The 24,367-nt window shown below is 27.2% G+C and overlaps 1 protein-coding gene across 1 annotated transcript in view; it reads right to left on the bottom strand.

Moving 5' to 3' along the window:
* Nucleotides 1-24,367, bottom strand: part of LOC111036435 — a 141,175-nt gene that overhangs the window by 104,258 nt on the left and 12,550 nt on the right. The gene's annotated exons all lie outside the window — the stretch shown is intronic.

The raw sequence follows: 24,367 nt of genomic DNA, 5'->3' as shown, positions 1-24,367 counted from the left end.
TTTCAAAAAAAATTCACAGACGCTCTATTGAAAAACCAATATCGTTGCTGTCAAAATCTTAACAAACTTGGTTTTACTCCCTCGCCACCCTCTTAATAATAAGCTCTTGCAACTTTATCGTTCGCATTGATTATTATATTACATATTATTATTGTACATAAATGTACTTCACAGGATGAAATATAACAATATTTTGAATGCTCAACGCGTGTATTATTGTTTTATTATTATTACTATAGCACCATCGACGTTGGCGTCCAATTGGATGGGCTTTTTGTTTTATCGGACGAAAAAGTGAAAAACACAGTGTCTGTTGCGGTCATGCGGTAAATCACATTGTATGTTTGGACTGGCCGATGGACAGAGGCGATGCGTGTCAGTGACTTGGGCAGGACAGGACAGTATATATACGCTCATTATTGCTTATATATATATATAGAAGTGGTTAACGCCTCTTCTGATCGCTCGTTGCTCGCCATACCGTCCGCGACACAACAATAATATAATATTAATGTGACATACCTACTGACATGTATACTATTCTGCAATGAATTGCGAGATTGGCGATACGCGTTTCTGATTGTTTTTAATCCCCGACGAAAATTATAATGATGGCATATAAAGCGTTCCACCACACGCCCCTCGTATTTATTAATCAATACAACGGTCGACGATATTATTAATTGTATTATAATGTAGACATAATAGGTACATAAATACTATTATTTGAATAGTCGGTCTCTAATTGCGGTACAGGCACTGTGATATATGTTAGTTAGTTTTCCAAACGCCATTCGACCGTATAACTTCTGATCTCAAAGACGATCATCATACTTATATTATAATATATAACAACTCTAAACTGGAGAAAGATGGTTGTACACTTTCTTGGTTACGGTAGTTTTTATGTTTACCGTGCAGTACAATAATAATTCTCAGATCATCCTTCGCCACACCGACAAATGCCTAATTTATCATGTTATGATAGTTTTCGAATTTTCAACCATTATCTGATTGAATTACTTATACTAGTGAAGTAGGAATATTTTTGATGCATGGGGCATCAAATATAATGTATAAAAAACTAATGTTTTCTGATTTCTACCTGATTTGCAGTCATATAATGTTATACATATAATATGACCAGATATAATTGCGTAGATGTTATAAAACGATCCTAAACAGTTAACAGTAGTACATTATAGCATAACACATATTAAAATAAATATTTATATGTGTTTCGATGTATATAATATTCATTATTCGCTGTACGGTTTATTATTCTTCGCCAAAAAATACATAGTGATTTCATGGTATAATATTTTAACATCGTCGTCGTTATATCATTATTATCTACTATTATTGTCATTAGTAGAAAGCTTTGCTAATTTCGTCTTAGTATTACGGACACGCCGCAGAAGTGCAGTGACTGACGACGCGTCGGTTGCGGATTTGTATACACGAAATAGTAGCAAAACGATCGATTGTCACCACCGCAAACGTGTTTGTTTTTTCAATATTATTTCGTCAGTTTGGTGTACACGAGCTCGCAGTCCAGTCGAACAATATTGCTGCAATACAGCTGGTAACCAACTCGACGTTTTATTTCCTGCAGCTTACGGAAGCGTCGTGCAATATAGTATATAGTATGATAAAATATAGTAATAAGTTTAAAAGTCGACAGGAGAAATAATCATAATAAAAACGACATATTTTGTCCACAAACATTATTCGATGAATTATCGTCCTCATAGCGATATCATAAAACCACTCGTCGAAGCGCAATAATATTTTTTGCATGATGAAACCATCGCCTCTCTTGCGTTTGAGTAAATCATAATAATAATAATATATGCATATTTTATATACTGTATAATGTACATATATGTAGTATACTAGTATACCTACTGACTGCTGTGAGTGGTAAATACTGATCTTATTATATATATGTACACTGTAAACTATATCATAACAGCGATAATTTCCTGTAGGAAAAGGATTCCGAAATGTTACGTGGCATTTAAATATCAAAAATATTAAAATGTCAAAAATTCAGCGAAAAAAATGTTACGAAATGTAATCTCCAGCTTAGTGGACACAAGTCGTAAAAAAAAATTACTTTCATAATATTTCAAGCATAAATTATTTTTATTTGAATAGAGTAATTATTAGTTTATGTAATTTATTTTTTAAAAATGAAGTTCATTTTTAAAATTGTTTAAATAAATCTATATTATGAACTAAGTATTAAATATATTTTGATATAAGTTGTAGCTATATAGCTACATATTAATATAATGTTGGTTTTCATTGTTACTGATAGAACAAATTTATTCATTAGTATAACTACTTATATTGTATCATAATAATTCCGTAAAGAGAAATAACCATAGTTCACGAAGGAATAATAGCATATGAGTTACAACTGAAATGTACGACTTAATAATGTATACTAGAGTTTCTACTAGAGTAATATATGACATATGTATGCATAATATCAATTTGTTTCAATTTACTTTTATTGAAATACCTAACCTAGTAGAAATGAATATAGCTGTTATTAATTGATAAGTAATAAGCATACATAGTAGACGAGATATTATATAATATTGGTTTAATTTAAATACTATGTCTAATGTAAGTTATGGATTTGTTAAAGTTGTAAATATTTTTAAATTTTAAAATTCCCTTTAATACATATTTTCTATTGTATAGTATTGTAGTCATTAAAAATATTATGAATTATAAAGTATTTTATTATTTAAAAAAATAGCATATTATATTCATTATTGCAGCATGTGTTGTTGAGGCACCATTTTAATAAACAAGAGCGTTGTAAATACTTTTTTTTTTGTAATTTGAATAATTTTAACTTTGTTTAGAAACCCTGAATAAAATAATAAAACGTCTTTTAATGCCCATTTAATAAAATCCATTATAAATGAATAACATATTTGTCAAGATCTGAACAAAAATCATAAACATTTTATTAAATAATATTGTTCAAAATAGTTTTCATATCATACATTAGGTTTCTATTGTATAACTTTTTCAGGAACCAATAATTAATTTTTACTTCTTAGTATCAACATAATAAATTATTATTTCTTCTTTTTTTTTTACTTTTATTTTTAATACATACAATCTATAAATAAGTCTTACAATAAGCATGTATGAGGATTTACATATATATTGGCATGACTAACAATTGACATGATGAAGAAATTACCCAGTGGCAACATTTAGTGGCTAGAGAGAGTATTATTTATATAAAACAAAACAAGTAGAAAGGTAAAAAGTTATTAGAACACAAAAAAAGATAAAAAATGTATAGTAAACTTCGTTTGTGTTTGATTATAAAGGTTGACCTATGCAGTAATAGCGTAATACCTACAAAAAAATAATAGCACTCGGAAAACTGCTTGAACCCAATGGAATATACGACCATATACCAGTTTTTATAACAAAACCCTGAAATTTTTGATGAATCAAGCGTTTCACTTGGATCTGTTCTATGAATGCGATGATTTATCATTGCTTTCAAATTTAAAATAATAACACAATACTGGATTGCGACGGGGTGCGCGAACCAAGACGAGTGGCCCACCACCCTATACAATATCTGTATTTATGTCAGTAACTACTTATATAATATATTATATTGCCTTTCTTTCAACGAAAATACACTCCTCAGACATTGCTCACGAATCCGCACTCATTTACATAAAAAGGCACTTTGAAATGTTAAAGGTTCAAAACATAATAACACTAAATATTTTAGTCTTAGTGAAATTGGAAAATTCAAATAAAAATGTATAGCTTTGAGACGAAAATATATTGATGAGATTAGTGTATGTTATTGTTATATCGCAACATTTCACTATTTCAGAGGCGTCATGTGGACAGATTTTCTAAAAACGATACTGCTTCCGAAACCACGAGAAATTAATTACATTTAATATTGCAGTACTTATTATACAATAAAATATTATTATATTATATGTAGGTTATAGCTAGTGTTATAACGTGCATATTTGAAATATTCTTGGCACTTACGGTCAGTTTAGTGTTGTGCAATTCGAAATATTGTCATATATATTTCGATGATTCCGCGTTATATAATAAATACGATTGGAAAATACAAACTGGCCGTTTGTCAGATGATTTCGTACTGTGATTTAGTATTTATTTTTTATTTGTGACAGCTGTCATTTGTCATTTATAGTTTAAGTAATATGTTAGTATTTATTGGCTATAAAATATTATATTCTCGTGTATCATCCCCAGGTACATCAAATCTATTGAACCTGTACCTTGAAAACACAGTAGATTCTTATGGTTGTAATTAACTTTAAAAAAATCAGAAAGTTGAAAAAAATAAAACTTTATAAAATAAAATATCTACAATTAATATACTTGGTTTTTCAAACATATTTTAACACTTGAATGATAGGAACATTTCGTTTTATCGTTTAAAATTGACTATTTTTACTAAATTATCTTAATTAAATATTCTGGTATATTACCAGTCTAAATTACCAGTCTCTTATTAGTCCTAATCTTATCTAATCAAATTAAAACTATTCGTGATGACTAAAGCAGAGGACTTGAAGCCATAAAGTCACCAATTATGCATTTGAATAATGAAATCAAGAATATTTGTATTTATTTTTTATATCTTATTATTTTGAATTAATTTTATATGTTCCAAATGTTACAACTTTAATTATTACATTTTATTATAATTTATGCAATTACCAGGATTCTAAGAAAAACGTTCACCGAGGTCAGTCAAAAACCACATACGTATTACGTATACTACAAAAATTAAAAATAAATGTATGTTTTGGTTGTACTATTTAAAAAAAAAAAAAATACAGTGGAGAATAAATTGTTAAAATTATTTATTATTTATTAAGTCAAAAATATCTAAAAAAAAGATTTTTTTTCGTTCAGCTTATGAACATCGTTTAAACTCAATTTTCAACACAATAACTGTACAGTATATATTGCGATGGGATTTTATTGTTTTCCTGTTTTATCTAATGTTATAGAAATTCGAATCATTTATAGCAAATAATAACTTGTGTGTTTCAAAGACCCCTGCTTTGATGGGCAGCAGAAATTGTTTCGTCCATGGCCCACCCTAGCTATATGCAGTCGTTTATTAAGTACTTAACCGCGTTAAAGCTCTCCGGGGGAATGCCCGATGGCGGCCATATCTTTTGAGTTGCCGTGAAATCCGAAATCCCTCAGCATTATTTTTCCATTTAGATGACCTAAAATATAGTATCTGGCACCCCTGGGAAAAAAACTAGCCGTTCATAATTGCGTTTCTGTACACGTAAATAATGTACACACACATATATATATATACGAGTACTATAACGATACAGGGCATATTATGCTTCTTTACGTATAATATGGTTTATTTTAAAAATATATTAAACACACAGTTCCGATTCCATTGTGTTACCATATGATGTTAAAATCATTATTGATAATCACGATCGATAGCGTTTTGAATTACTTTTGATTGTGTTTAAAGTCACGATTCCATTTTAATATGTAATTTAAGTACGTGTTTTTATTTTATGAAAATAAATGATATCATTTGAGGGATAAAAGCGATCAATACAGTGATAAAAAAAAGAAAACGTTTGTTTGCATAAAGAACACCACTGTTCTTGGTTAGGATATTCTTGTGAGATTTGAAATATATCTAATATATCTACGACAAGCCGAAATCCAAATACATGTAGGTATACCTTAAATTTTTCGTTTATCTTACAGTTGACTGATGTAGAGTTAACTTTTTACTTTCATAAAACTTTTTCATATTTTGTTTTAAAAATTCTATAAATAATTTGCCGTGCTCGTAAAACCGAAGGACCTAAATTTGTATTACTTAACGAAATAGTCACCCTGTACTTTATGTATTATGTACGGCGTTTCGTAATATTTATTCACCCTTCGGTCTATACGGTGTATTATCACACTGTGCGTTTTTCCGGCTGACGTTTAATGTTATGTTCAGTTGGAAACTTAAACGATTATTTTAATATGCGTTTCGCATAGTTCCAAACGAATTTGTTCGTGAAACTCTATATCGAGATCTTATAATACAGAGAGAATTATCGTATACATAGCGTGTTATTTCTTTACCAACTTTACTCAGCTGGTTGTCGTGTTTAATTGTTCACTTATTTATATTTATTACAGTAACATTTTAAAGGTCATTCTTTTGATTTAAATTATCTGCCTGACTGCAAAACGCGGTACCTGAACCTTTGTGTAAAATGTGCTTTGGTTATCTTATTAGGGATATTATTGGTAATATATTAATATATATAATAAATATAATATAGAAACAACTATACTTTTCAAGATCGACCAGAACAAAATTAATGTATCATTTGTAACAAATGTTTCAATTTTGTTAATTTGGTTGTAGCCTGTATATTCACGTTGTTTGATAATTTGTAATTAAATATATTTAACAGTATATACTACAACAGCATTATTCAATATAAACCGTTAGAGTTCAGTGTTGTCTTTGAATATAATCAGGGGGTTGTGGTAGTTAGTTATAATTTATATTTTATACATTATGAATATTTTTTTATTCACATTAACTATATTCTTGCATAGTATTTTTTGGTTTGATTTTGGTGTATTACAACACACGCTTTTACATTGTATGGTAATATTTAGTAAATAATTATTTTTATTGCATTATAAAATGTAGTTATAATACTGACGTCATGGTAAAGAAATTAAAACAGGAACATTTTTTCTTTGTTAAAGTTATGGAATGATACTAGATGATTATATTAGTTTCTATTAAAGTAAAAAAAAAACAATTTATTTTACTTTAGCATGTTGAAAGTTGTAACATTAATTTTATNCGTCATGGTAAAGAAATTAAAACAGGAACATTTTTTCTTTGTTAAAGTTATGGAATGATACTAGATGATTATATTAGTTTCTATTAAAGTAAAAAAAAAACAATTTATTTTACTTTAGCATGTTGAAAGTTGTAACATTAATTTTATAGTATTAAAATTCTTTAAAAAAAAAACTATTAACCTAGTTTAAGAAATTTAAATATATATATATATATATATTATATTATAGACAACTTTGTACTTAAGTTATAGTTTGAATATTATATTATGTACTCTAAGACTATGAATATGTTTATGTATATTCTTCAATTCTACAAATGTATATTTTATCATTTCTTTTTTTTTAAAAAATACTTTATATTTACCCTGATAAGTAAATTGTCCATGAAGTGTAATATATTATAGAAATAGAACAAATTCGCCGTTTACATTTATGGAATACCACTATAAATACATAAGCGAATAAAAGTATAGCATCCCACTGCATTATTTAGTTTTTTATTTAAACTGTTGAGAAATTCAATTGCAGGCAAAATATGTTTGTGCTTTAAAAATTAATTAATTTAATGCTGTAAACTACAATAACATAAAATTACAAAAAAAAGTAGTTCTTGGTAACTTGGTTTCTGATGTTATTTAAAATAATTGATTGGTGTTGCCTTAATTCAGTCTTAAATTATTTATATTCATACGGGTTCATAAAATAATTTATACATTTTAATTTTATTATTAACTAAAACCTATCAAAAAAACAAATTAATAGTTTTGTGGCAATTCATTTTGTACCTATATAGAACAACTACGTATAACCTGATTCTTATCGTCACAGACTTACAGTAAACAATTGATTTAAGTCAAGCATTTATTCTTAGTGTTTTCAAGAACAAATCTAGCTAATAAAAATATTTTATAATTGTTATTAATTGAAAATACGAGTTAGACATAAGTAGGTCAGTGTTGAAGTGTTTCATTGCGGTAGTCTTATATTATTCTAAAGGAATTATAGGGGAAGGAAACCTTATTGAGAATTTAAATTATACCAGATAAATGTCTAAGGTCTAATAACGCTATACCATTAAATAAGAAGTATTACATTTCTCAATTTCTGCAGCAAATAAAAACATTTATCGAATAAATTGACCAACTCCATGTTTTATCATAGCATAAAGTAAACCGTATTACCATCGAATATATAAATATATCTACACGAGTGTGTGTAATGTGCAATGAGTATATAAAATATGTATTTTCATATGCATGTTTTGAATGGGCCATTATACAAATGTATCAATTTATCTAGTTCGTAAGCGGATCAACGTTCATTAAATGAAATACTTTAGGTACTTAACTAATTTACTACTAAGTCAGAGTATTTAAATTAAAACTTTATTAAAGAAAATAACGCTTTTTCAAATGATTCCCGTATAGGTGAATAAAACGATCATAACAGATTTACTCGGACATTATTGCAGTTTAACTGTTTGGATAAAGCTGGTAGTACCGGTACTACCTATACGGCTGTACGCCTGTACATATATACATATAAATAGTTTTAAATAAATCAAAGGTGATGGAAGCGGATGCGAATGAGGTAAATATGCCGGAAAATCAATTTTACAGGTTAAATAAATCACGTTTGTTTAAAACAACAAAAATCAACATGGAATGTCCCAGAAGGGTTGAATACTATGGAGGTAGTCGTTGAATCGATATTTTCGCATGCGGTTGCACGCAAGTCGAAAACGTAGGTACCTATAATTTGGTTTACAAAAGTTTATGTACGTGCTTTGCAATACGTTAGGTTACTGAAATGCCAAGGGCTCTCAGTTATGTTTTATGGTCTTATACAACGATTTCTATCGATTATTTTTCGATATTTAGAAGATAAATATAAAACTGCATAGTACAACCAAATTTAAATGAATAAAATATACAAGAGATCAAGCGGCATTTAAGTGTTTAATTTTGTTATCTTGTGACACCACAATATTATATATGTATACAATATACATAGTCATTGCGTGACGTGATTAGTAAATAGGTTTTGATACGACGCTAATCCCAAATCCGAGAAGTGTAAAAAAACTTAACATCTTTTTTATCAATAAATCCGAAATGAACTGTTATATTAATACACTATTTGCTTATAGATTTATTCTACATATTAGTTATTACACATAATATATTATACATTTAAGATTTGACAACACTCCTTTTAAAATATGTAATAAACTAATAACTAATAATTATATGGGAGGTGACTGGTGACTGGCGAGTAGGTGCTGACCTTATATTTGTAACAATAAAAAATCTTAACTGAATAAATAGGTGTAATCATAGGTAGGTAGTACAAAATCATCATATTATTTATCATTAATTAATTATTTCTTAGGTAATACTTATGTTATAGTCTTGGGAGTTTTTCGATGTACTAAATTATGTCAAACGATTAAAATATAAAATAACCTTACTTATAATTGTAGTTTAATTTTTGATTAATATTATGTTTTTTTATATCTATAAAATATAAATATATTTGACTTTGATTTTAAATGGACTTTTTAGTTTTTAGTTTAAACAAGTTGCACAAATACGAGTGGTAATGTACCATTAAATGTTCTGATGATTAAGAATATTAATAATATAAGTTTAAATGGATCAATTTATTTTAATTACAATATTATATTTGTATTATCATAAGCATATTTAATTCATAAAACTGTGCTTTGCTATTCAGTATACGCTGTGCTAAATAATAACGAGACAAAATTATTATAGTGCTTGACAGTTTGGAAGTTAATAAAAATAAATACGTTTTTATAACTTTACAAAAATAATAATATTGTATAATATTCTGAGTTGAATAATACAGAATAGTTTACCGTTAATAACACTTAAATACGTTCAAATTTTAATCACTACAGGGTTTTGAAAATAGGAATAATTTTATCGTTGAAAATATCTCGTAAAGGAACTTTGCTTTTATCAAACCGTAAAACCCGTCTCATAAAAGAATTGCATCGTCACTATATATCTGGAATTTTTTTTCGCTCTTCCCTCAGGAAACCGTATGGGGGAGAACGGTTTTTGTTCCCATCGGAGATGAATCGATGTGCTACAACGGCCATACTTGACCCACAAATCTTTCAACAACTCCTTTCTCGCTGTGCCTATTTCCCACACCAGATGATATGTCCGAAATGTGTTTCCGATAAACGTTCCATCCCTCCCCCCATCTATCCACTACCCACCACCGACACAACATCCCTTTCAAACGTACCATAGGGTCATTTTTATTACTCCGAAAACTATTCACACCACAAGGGCTATATATATAAACTTTACTATATTGTGCCTGGAAGATTTTACTATCTATAAGAACTTTTTAACGTTATAGCTTCTAACTTTTTTTCAGACAAACGCAAATCACATATTACAATTTTTTTATACATTTGATACATTTTGTATAAGATAGCAAAAAAAAATGCAACTTACAGAATATTACCTCATTATTCCTCTTTATTTATGCTCATTCAACTTTTAACTTTTCACAAAGTGTAATAGTGTTTCAGCAATATTTATTTACATAAATATTTCATAGAAAAATATAAAGCTGTATAGCTTAAACCACTTTCAATTCCAAGCAAGTATTTATAGTGTTTTTTAAAAAACACTTTTTCAATTATCCTTACTTTTTTTTATATATTTTTAGTAACAGAAAGTATTGGAAAGTTTCATATAAATAGTACCTATATTCAATTGAAAATTTAAAAATTTAAATAGTAGCTAAAAATAGATAAATTATTTTTTTATTTGAAATATTTTTTAAAGTTTTATATATATGTACGTTCAAACCCATCACTATCTATATGGTAACTGCACCATGGTACATATTATTGGCATGAATAGAACTCTACGACACACTGTTCTTAAAACTGATGCAGGTAACAAATAAGCCACTAAAATGTATTTAATATTTTACTTTAAGTTAGTGACTCATACTCAATTTGTTAATATCACAAATTTCATAAAATAAACAACTTTTAAACCTAGCTACAGACTAAAAATGGAATATTGTAATAGATCTACTAAAATAAAATATTATAAATGTATAATTTTTATCATTATAATATAAAAACAGAGAGAAAAAACATGACGGGTTATATCACTGAATATGGTCTATCCCTCTTCATATAATATATTTGTTCTTTTTCGTATACATTAAATAATTATAATTGATTTTGGCGTCTATAGAAGCATAGATTGAAAATATTATTTTAATATAAAATTACTAAAAGAGGTGGTTATTGACTTTGCAAGAAAAAATATTTGTACAAATATACGTATCTATAGAACAAATTAACTTATTCACCTGCAATCGCTCGAAAAGAATGTTCGGTTCTTTGTAAAGTATAGTTTAGACCTTATAATATTTCAATTTTCATATATAGTCGGTAAATCAAAATTATTTTCAATTTTCGTAATAAATAAATTTAATTTAGTTTAATATTCTTTATCGGGAAAAAGAACGTAAACCATGTTTCTGACAGAAAATATAACTTAGCATTATTAAATCACAACTTACAAAATCGTTTACTTTATTTATTTACGAGATTTTACTTTCAAACACTCAACCTTAATAGAAAATATTGCGATGGTATTCAATGAATGTTTATTTTTCGATTAAATAATGTGGTTTTAGAGAAGGCACTTTTAAACGTGACAAAATTATTCTATTAAACATTAAACATAATATTTATATTGTTTTATTTTTAATTGAATATTAAAAACTTTTGAGAACCTAATTATTTATGTACAAAATTAGGAGTATTTATATTGATCAAGGATTATTTTAAAACATTTTCGTGACTTATAGGAACCATACAATTATAATTATAATATAAGTAATCTTAATAATCTTAATATTTTATATATATATACAATTATGTATAGATAATTTTATATATGAATTATAAATCAAAATCATTTTTATATTTTTGTATTCATTGTTTAGTTTAATTTATATTTTATACTTTGTTATATTATTCATGTTACGTTATTGTATGATTATATTGTTCACCTAATAATTTTAACCTGGGCTCACGCCCGTTTATTCATTAAATAAAAAAAAAAATAAAAAAATAAATATTGTAAAAAAATTTTTAAATCTCGGTATTCATATACTTAAGTAAGAAAATAGTACCTACTTAGTACTTACCTATTTATAATTTATAATAAAATATGAAATCATTGCATTAAAAAAAGCATTATAAGACTTTTATTGTTAAACATAAATATGTATACACATGTTTACAGTAACTTTTCAATGCGACCCTTTATAGCTCATAATATTTAGTTACTATTGACTTAACGAAGAGTTTATATGTATAGCACAATAAGGCGTTTCATCGAAATTGGATTTGTTTTATCAGACGGGATATAGAGCTTCCATATTTACCATAATCGTTTGAAAAAGTTCAATGACCGCAAAACACACATGATATATAAATGAATCAACAAAATAATTAAACGAAAATTAAATATAACGTGTTTGTCTGTGGACCAAGTACTACATACATGTAATACATTTACAATATGCAAATATAATATATACATATGTGATTGAAAAATCAATCGTAATCAAATATACATAATATATCTAAAGTGGTTTTACTGCTCACGAATACTTCGTTACTGATAACAATTTCTTCTACTTCAATGTCTATCAGTTATATATGGACAATAATGAAATATTGGGTACTAGTAGAAGACTCAATTTGTTTGAATTTTCAATATTATTAATAATGTAAAATAGACTGTACTCCACAAACGTATTTAATAAATTTCTACATATCATGTAAGGTGGGTGTTACATTATATGATTATTGTGTATACTTCCATCCCGCATCGTGATAAGTACATTTTTTCCTCTCTGGTTCGATTGACTATTTCCTATGCCATTCTTGTGCGTACAATGATGGCGATATACGCACAATGCACATAAATTGCAAACTACATCACTATAATACTGTTATAAAATATATTGTTCTTATAAAATGATTTGCATGCACGATGTGAACGATGCGAAAACTTTTCTATACTGGATTCTGTGAGCGATGCTCGGCAAAGAATTTGGAACCGGAAGCCGTTTTGACAACGCGTATATTATATTTATTTCGAATGAAATACTCGAATTCGCAGCGGTAGTACTTACATATATGTAATATATGTATACAGTGTATATCAAAATATATAGCCTATATAATATCCACACAAATGTTTACACGAACGAGTGTAGAATTCGCCAGATAATATTATTTCATCACAACGGTGTACAATTATTGTGAGAATGATATATTATCGTAGAAATAATAATAATAATACATACGCACTACACCTATAATACACAGCTATTATGATTATGGCTGGTATTTTCGGCCATGTCATTCTTACATTAGGGGAGTATAATATGTTGAACAACCCCCAGGGTGTTTTAATGTCATAGGAGAAGGTCAAAATGACCTCTGGACCATGCACGCGACTAAAGTTTACTGAAAACTTTACGTATCCACCCATATAAATTATTAAATTACCAAATGATGTATACAAAGCAAACATTACCCAAATGGCCCAACCAAAATTTATCTAAGTATATTATATTGTTATACATTTTACGTTATATTGTTCTTCAATTAAATCGTGTCATATATTAATATATTATCAGAATATTCAAAGTATATCCTCTTGATATTTTATAATAATTAACAACTGCAGGTGCCGATACATTCTTCTCTTTAATTTTATCTCATCAACAACATAATATCATATTCTCTTACATCATAAAATACACATAGAATATTTTATATTTATATTAATAACTGAGAAATTAGTTCATAGATTAATTGTTCGAAACACAAAATGGGATAGAGTAGATGTTTATCGATAGCGATCAAAAGTATTTAGAACATAATATGCAGAATTATTTTAACTGAGGGGCAAACAATTTTTCATTGTAAGTATATAATTATACCTTTAAAATATTGTAATTACTTTTATTTCATTTATTATAACTATTATAAATTTAGGAATGATTTCTATGTTCATATATCTTTGAAGGTACGCTCACCAATTTGTTCACCACATTTGCACATTCTATAGTTGTTTGTCTCAATATCATATGCGTGAATTCGTCGCCAAAATCAGTTTTCACAGTTTTCATAAATTAAAATTAGAATCTCAGCTCAACACTGCTGAAATTTCCCCAGACATTCTTCAATCAAAGCTTACACAGCACGTATTTTGGTATCATTATATATCAACGCATTTTGGTGACAAATTGTATGAAAAAAAAGGTGAGCCTTATTTATAATTATTTCAGTACGCGAAATACTTAATAATTAAAAATTATAAATTCATATATATATATATAATGTTTTTATATAATTTATATTATGAAATTATTATTTTAATTTTCCTTGGGCGAAAACGAAATTTTTAAATTTGCCCAATACTCAACTTCTAAATGCGTATGAAATATAAATCATTTTAAATGCAATTCGTATACATTTATTTTCTAGGCACTTCACATTTGGTGACAAAGACACAAATAGTATTTCGCTGGCAAATTATTATACATAATATGTATACATGTCACTTGTCTATTTTTTGCTTGCATATACAATATGTAGCCAATGCATATTACATCGCTATCGTATATTTGCTATTGAGCCATTGAATAATTTTGATGCATTCGGCCTACGCGAGATAATGGTACTCTTGATCCGGACATGGGTAATAAAAAAAATATATACATATATGGGCGCTATTGTCGTTCACCTACTACATTATATGCTGCTGTGCATAAACGTCTGTTGGAATCGACTCCGAATGCGTTTGAAATTATGTTTTTACGTCATAATTTATGGAAAGAGTTGTATAAACCACACAAAAATATATTATTATTTTGAAATCGAAAATATTATAAACGGTTTTCATAAATTGTAACTTTAAGGTTTATTATTAATTTATGCCATAGAAAAGTTTTATTTTACTTCGTCTCCGCATCGGTATGTATTTAAGTATCGTGAACGTTAGCAGGAATGAAATATTTACGCATACTGCATAAAGTTTTACAAAAAGATCATTAATCTTCAGTCGAGTAATCTAATAGGTTTTCCTTGTATCGAAGTTATCTCTGCTAGAGTGAAATGGTCCGAAATAGGGTAAACTGTTATTGTGGACTTTTTCAGGAACAGTATCTTCATAAAAACGATTTACTTAAAAACAAAAAGGTGGACACAATAAAGATAGTATAAAGTTTGAAGCACAAGTTGAATGAGTAAAACATAAACTATCATCTATTTATTTTAATTTGTAAAATCCAACAGTCTTACTCAGTTGATGATGAATGTTTAACAAATTGTGCTTAGTATTTTCAGTAAAAAATGTACCTAATATGTATATATGTGTACTAAAGGAGATGAGGATTGTGACTTATACTCTTCAAAATCGTATTTATGTTAAGATAGAAGAACATATTTTTGACTGCCTAATTAGAACAAAATATATCACATCTTTCCATTTAGAATACATTTAAATCTCAATAAAATCATAAGTTACAACAGGTAGCAGTGGCCACTGGTGACCTATATTATTAGTTACCATAGAAATTAAAACAAAATATAGTTATATTATGAAAATTATATTTTATTGTTGAATTTTTGTAACAAATAGGTTTAAACAAGTTAAGTATAATATAATATAAATAATTTGAATAGACTAAATTTGTATAAAATACTTATTAAGGAAAAAAATATCGTTTTTAAACACGCAAAATGCGATTTGGTTGGCATTTAATATTATATTTTATTCAATGGAAAAAAATCAAAAGCTCTAAATGGTTTTATTGAAAGTACATCGTCAGTTTCACTAAGAGTAAACAAACAATACATTTTAACACAATATAGCTAAAATATGAATTATTAGAAAAAAATAAAAAAAATACTGAAAATACTGGTTTAAACTGTTAGCAGTTTTATTTTATTTACTCCGGGTAAAAATGATAAAGTTTAATAGAGGTGTTTTTAATATTAACATTTAAAATAAGGAATTGTCTCATTCAATTATAAATTTTTGGTAGAATTTGATAAGTTTTAACGTTTTTTAATTTTTTTTAAATGTTTAACGCTTATTACTTAGTATTGTCAAAACAAACTGCCTATTGTTGAACATAGTATAACAATGTCTTTAACTATTTTTTTTTTTTAAATAAAATGTAACTATAAAATATTTAGAATTTCATTATAATTCTGCTAAAATAGCATTCAGTCAGCTCCAGATAGGTACTATAGTAATACTCCTTACTCCTCTACGGAATGCTAAAATATGGTCAGAGAAAAGCTCAATTATTCTCATAATCTATGTCAACTTAAAAGTTCTAACACTAGACTAGAAAAGCACTACTCGACTTATAAAATGTCTCATAAATGTCTCCATTTTATTAATTATTTATTGAAACCAACAATAATATTATCTAACTTTAAGCATTTTCATTTTAGTTTTTACATTGTATCCATAAGTTATACAATTATATATTATCTTAGCCAACAATAACAATAATATCCTCGCTTATGATGCGTGTAATATGTACAGATTTTTAATGAATACCAGGACATTTATTTATTTGGTATAAACAGGCAAGGCCCTGTTTCAATAACAATAACATTACAATGATTATGGTAGACATGATAAAAATACAGTAGATATAATAATAAAAATAGTAATAGTAATAGTCAATAGTCATACTGTAATAGTAATAACAACAATAATATTATAATACTAACATAGTGTAATTGTGAGTTAAGAATTAAGGAATTTCAATACAATTTAAATAAGTGTAAGTTTGGTGAGTATAATCTAGATAAACCCAATAAATTTTGCATAATGAGTAATAATTTTGTCAAACACATTTATAAAAATGACACACAAAGGCAAGTAGATGATTTTAAGCATTTGAAGTTATAAGTTGAAGGGTACAGTAATAACTGTTATTTATATTACTTAAGCACTATACGCTATTTAAATCATTACAATTAAAGTGTTTTTTAGAATTGGTTCAATGCTGTTAATGTTATATACCAACTAAAAATGTGAACGTTTACCCACTAAATCCATACAAATGCATTGTAGCCATTTGTAATCCATAATTGAAGTATTATTATTTATTGTTTATATGATTCTGTATGTTTTACTCTTTCAAAATGAACGGATAACTAGCTATATGTACACAGTTTAGATTCGCATATTTTTCGATTTATATATTTGAATACCTATGATCTTAAATTTGTTTATTGTAGATGTTTACTGAATATTCTCGTAGTGTAAGAGTGAAACAAGTACCTATATTAATAGTATATTTCTATTGTTTGTATCATGATTTTAAACAACCGATGGAACTGTTACTATATACTTTTACAATGCAACAATTGTCTGAACTGAGATACTATTTAACCTCGTCTTACTGATGAATATATAATAAAAACAAGTGTAATAAACAACAAAATCCAAATTCGGTTGAAAAAAAAATGTACGGAAAATTAGTACATTTGAAACATCAAACGAACTCAAATTTACACACACTATAAGCCATGAGCTATAAATTATATACATTATAAGCTCAAGACACCAATGACCTTGTGTCCGAGTATATAAACTAGATTACAATGAGGATTAAAGAGGAAATGACACTTAATCTAGTGCACGTAATAATAGCATAACTAGGTTCTTATATACTTGTGCTTGAAAAAAAATCTTTCTCTTATCGATACTGATTTAGTTACGAGTGGTGTAAATAATGCCTAAGCCTATTTATATTACAAACACATTATGATACTATAATATAGTTTATAATATGTAGGTACAAACTTATCAAACCGGTCTAGAATTAATTAACTAAGTAATTACTTAATACGTACAATAAAAATTGATCAACGATTAGAACACGTGGAAAATTTACACATTATGTAGGTAACATAATGATAAGTAAAAATAAATTCGTAATATAATGTAAAAATGTATAAAGTACTATATGAATTATTGTTTGAATTAATAGCTCCTAGGTAAATTGCATGTAAATTGTTTTATGCTTAAATCACATGGATAATCATAAATACATTCCACATCATACAGATAAGTTATACACCAAGTATAATAGTTGCTACATTTGAAAAACATTTAATTAGGTTTTACTTAAGTATATACAGCATATAAGTATTTAATTATTTATAAACAACAAAATGTATGAAATCAATTGGGAATTAAAAGCTAATAAACCAAGTATAATATTTAAAATGTTAACGAACTGCAAACATTTAAAATATTGAATTAAGAGTTGTTTAAAATGCTATTAGAATTACAAGACTTATATGCCTTAAGTATGTACATTTATCCGTACTTGTTGTGATAATATAATGATTTTAGATTCTGAGTGAAGTGCCAAATAAATGATTTTACAACGCTGTCCGTTTTTTCTGTTTTAAAATATTTAGATTAGTTTTATAAGCTATTGTCTATTTATACCACCGAACCTATTCAAACCGTTCTAGAATAAGTCAGTATTGACTCCTGAATGAAAATGTTGTATGATCTAAATATAATAATTAATAATAAATGAAATGTGATGTTTTCAGCAAAAATTAATTCAATCTACCTTATCACTAACAGTACAATACATTACAATATTAGCAATACAAATATATAATAAAATTAATATAGTGATATATAAACTGATGAACTCTGCTCAAAATTGTGTTTTGTCACTTTCAATGATTTATCATTGAACACGATTTAAACACATTCATTACAGCGAATTACTAAATTCGAGGTACACTCGATGCCTACTATACAGCAGCTCGGTTCCCTTCTTGATCGCTTTTTTCTTTTACGTTTTTTGGCAAAATGTCAAGATATTTTATGTTTATTTATGATATTTAAAACAATTCAATAATATCTACTAAGGATGAATAAATTGTTATAACTAATTGCTCTAGAAATGATGTACAAATATTTGTATGCTATTTGTATTATATAATTTAGGTAGCATCAATTATAATACAAAGTTGCATTAAATATACGTAGTACAATCTTTGAACGTTTAATCTCGTTTATTAGATATGAATAATTCAAAAATACATTAATCGCCTTATCTTTACAGCTAACTATGAATCACAGTGGTTAAGCCGACGAATTACCTTATATCAGTCTTATAATATTTAAGTATCGCGTTTAAGGGGCCAACGAAAGTTGAGACTGATATTAAATATGCACTCAGCACATTGAAAACTTAATAGTCACATGCCGTCCGAAAAAGTACTGAAATTATCAATATTCAATTCAACCAACTGTTATATTTAAATTCACATACGAGGACTATCTAGAAACCAAAATCCAGTGTTGTATTACTTGCCACATATAGGTGTAGTACCTCGTCAACACGTTGCTGTGAATCACATTATTAAGTACATTATTTAATAGTTTCTTTGAAAATAAAAATTTTATAAATTCAAACTAAATTTAAAAAGTTTTTCTGAATATATTTTTAACTTCGAGGTGATAGCGATATTAAACAAGTTATCCAAATCAAATCGATCATGTGGTTTTAAAATTTTAACAATTAAAAATTCATTAATTGTAACTTGTACCTGGTCATCATTGTGATAGTGTGATTCGTTATAAAAAAAAGTGTCACTAGAGTGTTCAATGGCATTCTCATTATGAAACAATATTTCCATTAAATGCAAAATGTGAATACATTTTTTTTCCTAATTTATGATATATAGTGGGATTATTTAAATAATGTTAGAACATTTTTATCAGTTAAAAACATTCAAACTATACCTAGTATAATTACAATTGTAATTTACAACATCGTTTCATTAAAATAAACTAAAACTTAAGTTAGTACATTAAGATGAAAATTACGTAAACATGACTGGTTTGCTCCCTGGTTTGCTTAAAACTGTGATAATATTATAATAGGGAACTTGACATTCATTGCTTCATTGGACCAAAAGTAACTACAGATACAATCGGTTTAACATTGTTAACAGTAGCTTTATAATACGTTGGTGACTTGATTTTGCTGCAATATACTTGGGCTGTGCAATAATTTACATTTAGCCTGTGCTAGGTATAATATTAAAATTGTATAATCTACTTACAAAAAGTCGATTTTTGAACTTAATGAAATATCCAAGTATGGTTTTTTTTTGTATTAGAACCTGACATCGAAAAGAATTTTTTTAGGTGCTGATCCATAACTACAGATATTTTAAACTAAGATGTTTTGATTAAAACTGAGCGAATCAGTTACTGGAAATTAATTAATATTATCTTTACAGAATTGATTTTAAATGATATTATAATCATATAATACGAGTATACTTTCTATGATCAATGATCATACAATTAATATTTTAATATACTAGAATTATTTTACCAATACCTCTTATAATAATTTATGATTTATAATAATGGTTAAACTTGTGAGTTTATGACTCTCGGATTATTTATTTTGTCGGCAAAAGTTATAATAATTAATAATTTTGATATTATTAAAACGACCCATATGAAGTAATACATTTGAATTTATTATTGTCAACAAAAATAAATAAATCATGTACTAATAAAATTTGATATCCTGTACGATGGTATTGTAGTCATTATTGATTATATATTTTAGCAATGACTTATGCAATTAATTTTGTAGTATATTGTCTAAGCATATTTTAAATACTGTTCAAATCTCAATAAAAAAACTAGTAAAATACATAACACACAATTTATGTTTTTACGGGTCAAAATTCTTGGGAAAATTTAATAGTATAATAATAATAACCCAACTATTAAAAAAACTCTCTTTTTAATTTAAACGAAAACTCTTATATATTTATTTTTTACAATGGAAGATGCACAAACTATATGATGTCAATTTATGAATTTGTATGCGAACATTTGTTTATTGTTCTTCATTAGTTTTCTTATTTTTCAAACAGACGCTGTGTTTGCAATATTAGCTATATACATAAAAGTTCTTCCAGTCTATTACCAAATTCAAATCGTTGTTAAAACAAAAGCGTTTTGGCGATTAAAAACATGCAACAGCGTCTGACGCAAAACGACAAGCAATTTAAATAATGTTTTAAAAAAACTGGTAAAATCTGTGAAATAATCAAGCAGTTATTTAGAAGTCTATAACTCTGTATATTTTTAAATAAATGAATAGTCTACATTTTTAGATCAGAAATCGTAAGCGTCTTATGTTTGATATTCATAGTAAATTAATCATTATTAAATAAGTATTCAATCAATTTTATCAAAAATTAAAATACGACATATCTTTTAATTAAATGATTACACATAGTTTAATGTAATAATCTTGTAAGTTATTGGTGGCTTATGTATAAATGTTATCGCTAGGATGCTATTTGAACGTAATATATGACTACGTCATATCTACGAATATTATTTATCCAGATCTAATGTTTCATAATATTGTTCCATATTATTACAATATACGTAATATATTGGTAATGAATTAGTTTTTATGTGTACAATGTATGTCATAAACTCTGTTACTCATATATTTAGTTAATCCGTATCAATGTATACTGTTTGTGATTTACGGGCTGAACCCTATGAATAAAAACAGTGTAAATAAATTAGATTCAAACAACTAAAGCAATAACGACACATTTTAACAAGAGTATTCAAATTGAAAAACCATCTTAATAAAAAAAAAAAATTATATTGAATTTGAAATGTTAGGTTTGTACTGGCGATGATATTATGCCCATAGATTTATTTTTCATATAATTAATTTGGAATTGGAGATTATTAAAATATATAAATTAATGGTTAAAATATTAAGGAACTTTAAGATAATAAGAGATAAAAAAGCAGGAGAGTCTGAATACCATTAGATAGCTAAATAGGCAATGTAAAACCGTTGAGTATATTTTTTAAAATAAATATACATTTTCCACATAATATACATATTTTTAAGTATAAATCAAACATATTTATTCCGTGTATAAAATATTAAAACTTTGTAAATTAAATATCATCAACGCTTTACGACGAAACATAGCCAATAGTCATCTAACATAATACAGCAATCGCAATAATTGCGTAAATAAATTTTTCTCTACGCTATTTACAGCCTTATCGATGGCTATATGACCCCAGTATGAGAATAAAATGTTCGGTACACATTCATGTGAGGCACAAAATCTTGGTTAAGATAAGATAAAGTTAAAATAAAAATTAGTAGACAATATAAAAACTGTTGACTCTACCGTGCTTGCGGATTTGCAATGTGGTGGAACATAATATTGTAATTTTCATAAACCGTGCTTTGTTCGTGTTTAAGTGATCTTACGTAAATGGGCAATCAAATCAGATCATGCCTAAAGTGTATTCAAATAATCCATTCTCCTTACGGTCACAGAACACATGAATACCATCACAAGATTTTTAATTCATTGTGCCAGTGTGGTTAGTATATCTTCTAAAGTATAAAAGTATATTGCAGTCTCAACATGGGATGAAAAACGATTACGAATCACTGATGTACCTATGTCGGTAGGCACTTATTTCGTTTTTCTACATAAAACCTCTTATCGGGTTTTTCTTTTGTCGAATGGCTTCGACAGATGGTGACTAACCAGTAATCAAACAGTTATTACTTAATAGTTATTACGGTTACGATAATATTATATTCAGAATTTAGAGATATTGAACATTAAACTCTTATCACGTTTTATCCAGCAACATTAAAACATAATGAATAATATTTATGTAACAGTATTTTTTAATTATATACTGTAACATTAATAACGTGCATATAATATATATCGGTAATTAAAAATTATCATTTTATTTTGTACAACGATTTTGTAGAAACGGTATAAAAAGCATAATTCTCAATATAGAGGAACTTTCCTGTATTTTTTTGATCGTTGTAAAATTACATTACAACGGAAATAATAGGTATGATTAATTTATTGCACGTTTTACATTTTAACGTTTCACAAAAAATGTTACCCTGAAAATCTTGCGGGGACAGAGTTATCACGTGTATTATATCAGTGTATTATTCACAAATGTCTTTTTATCTACGTACCTTCTATTATGTATTAATGCATATCAATATAAAATATATTATAGGTATCTATTTGTTCGATTTGTTTACTCTTAAAGTTAGATTTAAAAAATCGCCATTCAAATCACGTAGTGACGTAGGTATTAGGTATTAAGGTTTACGTAACGTGTATATAATGTCACTATAATAAATAAAAAATGTATTATTAATAGAATTGTTAATTAAAAAGTTGTTTGTGTGTGTGTGTGTTTCAAACAAACTTTCAATTATTTAAACTAAACTATTTCTCTTTGAAATCCATTCGGAGCTGCACGTTCTTTTTCCAACGTTGCTGTTGTGCTGTAGTCTTCTCTCCAGCCAGACGTGAATATAATTTTAATTTGTCACCGCTTTTACGAGAATACACTTTGATACAAACGTTCGCGTCGCCGAATAGCTTGAAAATTAAAAGAAAAAATGTAAAGCGTGAATAAAATTGTAATATATTTTAAGAAAACGTCTGGACCTGCAAGTCGTTTTTATTATAATATTTATCGCAATTCATTCATTAGTAATCTACCTATATAATAATATTGAAAAAAACTTCCGATGGTATCACTAGGTGGATAATAATATGATATGCACACCTTTGCCACGTTTTTACCGCATTTTCAGTGTATATAATATATTATGTATTGTGCAGTAAGTGGATGAAATCGCGTCATAGGATGGGGCCTCCAGAGATTACCATTGTCCTGGAGCGCTGATTTATCCGGTTTCGGTTCCATATTTGTGTTATGGACTTAAGATGTTACGTATTCTCCAACGGCCCGCTTGATAAAATTAAATAGAAAGACATTTATACAATTTGTAAGCCATAATGGATCATAATGGAATGTGCAGTACGAAATAGCTTATATACTATAAAAGTATAAAGTATAAACCTACGATATAATTCATAATATCAAACAGAATGACTGCAGCTTTTAATTAAAATGTGTATATACCTACGGTGGTTATGGAGCCAGAAATCATGGTAAGGTTACTTCAAAATGAACAATACCAACCGGTTCTGGTTCCAAAATAAAAAATTCTCGACTTCGAGCCCAACAGAAAATAGTTTTAAGAAGAAAGATAGTTGCTTACCTACAAATTATAATAGTCGTGTACGAAAAAATTACAATCCTACCCAATGGATTTTAAAAATCACAAATCAATCGGATAATAGGTTAAGTACTTCAAATCGTTTTTCCGCTTTTTGACGGTTACATACAATTTAAGCTCTAAAGTCACATTCTGTACACTGCCCATACCGACTTTT

The sequence above is a fragment of the Myzus persicae genome, unplaced genomic scaffold, assembly GCF_001856785.1.
Source record: "Myzus persicae strain clone G006 unplaced genomic scaffold, MPER_G0061.0, whole genome shotgun sequence".
Lineage (NCBI taxonomy): Eukaryota > Metazoa > Arthropoda > Insecta > Hemiptera > Aphididae > Myzus > Myzus persicae.
The sequence above is the reverse complement of the archived record's forward strand: the minus strand, read 5'-3'. Positions and strand labels throughout refer to the sequence as shown.